This window comes from Manis javanica, chromosome X (assembly GCF_040802235.1).
Source record: "Manis javanica isolate MJ-LG chromosome X, MJ_LKY, whole genome shotgun sequence".
Lineage (NCBI taxonomy): Eukaryota > Metazoa > Chordata > Mammalia > Pholidota > Manidae > Manis > Manis javanica.
In genome coordinates this window covers 133,056,907-133,061,134 of record NC_133174.1, presented here as the reverse complement: position 1 = coordinate 133,061,134, position 4,228 = coordinate 133,056,907, and positions in this window count along the sequence as shown.

The following is a 4,228-nucleotide window of genomic DNA, read 5'->3' as shown; positions in this document are numbered from 1 at the left end:
CCTGATGGGTTTTCCTTTATAGGTGACCTTTTTCTCTCTAGCTGCCTTTAAAACTCTTTCCTTGTCCTTGATCCTTGCCATTTTAATTATTATGTGTCTTGTTGTTGTCCTCCTTGGATCCTTTCTGTTTTGGGTTCTGTGTATTTCCATGGTCTGTTCGATTATATCCTCTCCCAGTTTGGGGAAGTTTTCAGCAATTATTTCTTCAAAGAGATTTTCTATCCCTTTTCCTCTTTCTTCTTCTTCTGGTACCCCTATAATATGGATATTGTTCCTTTTGAATTGGTCACACAGTTCTCTTAGTGTTGTTTCATTCCTGGAGATCCTTTTATCTCTCTCTATGTCAGCTTCTATACGTTCCTGTTCTCTGGTTTCTGTTCCTTCAATGGCCTCTTGCATCTTATCTTTTCTGCTTATAAATCCTTCCAGGGTTTGTTTCAGTTCTGTGATCTCCTTCCTGACATCTGCAGTCTCCCTCCGGACTGCATCTCTTAGCTCTTGCATATTTCTCTGCATCTCTATCAGCATGTTCATGATTTTTATTTTGAATTCTTTTTCAGTAAGACTGGTTAGGTCTGTCTCCTTCTCAGGTGTTGTCTCTGTGATCTTGTCTGCTTGTAATTTTGTCTTTTCACGGTGATAGAGATAGTTGGCAGAGTTGGTACGAGTGACAGGTGGAAGAGCTTTCCTTCTTGTTGGTTTGTGGTCTTCCTCTCCTGGGAGAATAGCAACCTCTAGTGGCTTGTGCTGGGCAGCTGTGCTCAGACAGTGCTTCTGCTCCTGCCCGGCTGCCATGGAGTTTATCTCTGCTGTTGCTGTGGGCATGGCCTGGCTCATGCTGCTGCTCCAAAATGGTGGAGCCCCGTTGGATGGAGAGCGGCCGGGAGGTTATTTATCTCCATGAGGGGCCTCTGTGCTGCCTGCTGCCCAGGGGGTTAGAGTGCCCAGAGATCCCCAGATTCCCTGCCTCTGGACGAAGTGTCCCACCCTGCCCCTTTAAGACTTCCAGAAAGCACTTGCCAAACCAAAACAACAACAACAAAAAGAAACAAAAAAAAGAAAAATGCATGATTTTCTTTGTCCTCAGGCACCAGCCTCAGGCACCCGCTCACTGGTCTTGCTGCCCTGTTTCCCTAGTATCCAGGGCCCCGTGCATGCCCTGTGTGTGCACTCTGGTGTGGTTGGCTGGGGCTGGGTGTCCAGCAGTCCTGTGCTCACTCTCCCTCCCCCTCCGCACTCTGACTCCTCTCCTCCCCATGGGAGCTGGGGGCAGGGGCACTCGGTTCCCGCTGCGCCATGGCTTGTATCTTACCCCTTTGCGAGGCGCTGGGTTCTCACAGGTGTGGATGTGGTCTGGATGTTGTCCTGTGTCCTCTGGTCTCTATTTTAGGAAGAGTTGTCTTTGTTATATTTTCATATATAAATGTGGTTTTGGGAGGAGATTTCCGCTGCTCTACTCACACCGCCATCTTGGCTCCACCTCTTAATTGCTTTTTGTTGAAGAATTTAGATTATTATCCCTAAGTTCTTTTTCTCTTCATTTTCCATGAAAGCAAGGGAATGTATACATCCAGTCACTTGTTAAGAAGGAGAAGCCATTGAGGTTATCAAGGATTCCAACAAGATTTTTGATGCAATTCTTTCTATAATCTTCATTCAAAATCAACTGCTTTTTTGATTTTATCTAGATTTATTGGGGTGATAACTTCACAATGTATGTAAATGTTGAATCACTATGTTGTACTTCTGAAACTAATAGAATATTCTATATCACTTGCACTTTAATTAAAAATCAGCTTCTTTTTAAATTTCTCTTTGAAATAGTTATTATCTATTACTTATTTTAAACCATGCCACTTAAAAAAATCTTTCAAGTAAATTTATGGGTCAGTTCTATTGAAATAATAAGAGCTACATTTTATAAACCATGGTCTTTACAAAGCTTTCTCTATTCCATCTGTTTTAAATATTTAATTTGCTTTCAGCTTTACACAGGGTCTCTCAAAAGAAAAATCAAATCAGTGTTGTTACTATTTCCATAAGTTTTGTTTTGATTGAGGCTTTTGATTTTGTTATTAAACTTTAGTGATTATGTACTCTCCTTATTGTATACTGATCATTAATAGGCCACATTGTTGGATAACTACTAATTTTGGCAAGTGAGGAACAGAAATTTTTAAAAAATAAATTGTAAAAGGGAACAGAGAAGAATACTTTTCATTGTTTTTCCCTAACTGATGTCTTGCAAGCAGAACTCCTATTTTCTTCATTCAGTAAATATTTATTAAGTATCATATGGAGTATGGCCTGACTGCCTAGCACTGTGCTTTATATGGTTGATAATGCAAAAGCTCTATAGTGTAGTCAGAAAATGGTTCTAATAGTTTATTAACATCATAAGGGTTTTTTTTAATTAAGTAGCTTTATTCAATTATACAAGTAATACATGATCACAGTGAAAATTGAAACAATAAAGGGTAAGAGGTGAAATCTCAGTTTTCCTTCCTGCCTTCCTGATACTACCAGCTTCCCTTCCTAGAGAAACCAGTATCTTGCATATCCTTCTAGAAATCTTCTATGTGTATTCTTGGATATATTACAGATATACTATTTCTACTATAAAAACAGGACCTTATTATACATGTTTTCTGCATTTAATTGTGCTTTTTTGCTTTCTACACCAGTATATAGATGTTTATCTCATTGTTTTAAGTGGACCTATAGTATGATGCTAAGTAAAAATATGTTTAAAGCATACAGATTTTATGTAGAAATTGCATCCATGACAAATGCAGATAAGTACATGTAAAACAAGGGAGAATTTTATATCAAATACTGAACCAGATGTACTATGGAAAAGTGAAATTTTGTTTATTCATGTTAACAAATATAGCCCTTTACATAGGGAGGAAGCTTTTATTAAAATATCTTGAAAATCTTTATAATATATACATATATATAATATGTATACATATATGCATGCATATTCATAGAAATTATTCATTGAGAACCATCTATGAGCCAGAATCTGCTAGTTGTTGAAGACGTGTTAATATTATTTAGTGCTCAGCAAAGACATAATCAAGAAAACATGGGCTTCATTTCCTAAGTGGTTTAATAACTGTATAATTTGGGGGTATTGCTGCCTCTGTTTCCTAATATTTAAAATGAGAACAATATTACTTGCCCAAATGGGTTTATGTACTAATTAAATAATATACTATATATGACTACCTTGAAGGTTCTTATGAAAATGCAATGAGTTAATAGATGTAGCAGCATTCAGAACAGAGCCTAATAAAGAGTAAGTTCCATACACGTTTGCTAAATAAAGGCAGACTCTATTTAGCACAATACCCGTAGATTGTTCAGCCAATAATGTGAGTCTCATATGCTATAACTTAGAGATATAATGGAATATTCTGGCCAATTAAAATTAGAGAGAGTATTGGGGCATGGGTAGATTTCATATTATTTGTATTTTCCTGTATTGTTTGAATTATTGATGTTACTTAAAGTGTGAATTAATTATATTTTACCAGTTATAATGCACATAGTTTTAAAAAATAAAATATAAAAAGGCTTATAGTAAAAATGTCTTTGCCTCTTTCACCCTTCCCTGTCCCTTAATTCTGCTCTAGAGAGGCAATCAGTTCAATAATTATTGTAGCTATTTCAACTGGTATTAACTGACATATTAGTAAATAATATACATGCATCACTCTTTTTTGATTCATCAGTTTCAGACATTATCTGCTAACTATTGAAAATACATTGTGATAGTATTTATCTTTTTATACTACAGTCCTTACCCCTTTTACAAGCTGATTTCTCCATGTGACTGTATCATGGTGTTTTGTTGTTGCTGTTAAATCTTCAACATTTGCATCAATAATTATGTGAACACTGTTCTTGATGGACCATATTTTGAACTATGATTACATTTACTTTCTCTTAAAACATTTCATTTGTCTTGGAGTTAATAATCTCTTCTACCTCCTTCTCCTTGTTCTTCATTATTTGATTGGCTTTTAAGTACCTGTTGCTACATTTTTCTCCAAATACTCCAAATATATCTGTAAAACACCTATCAATTTCTCCAAATATTCAAAATATCATATGACCCATAAATTTCCTTTTTTTTTTTGAAACTGAGATCTTTCTCCCAGAGGTTTGGTTCTCTCTTCCTGACCTGGATTGGTTATTCCTATGCCTGCTTCATAAATTT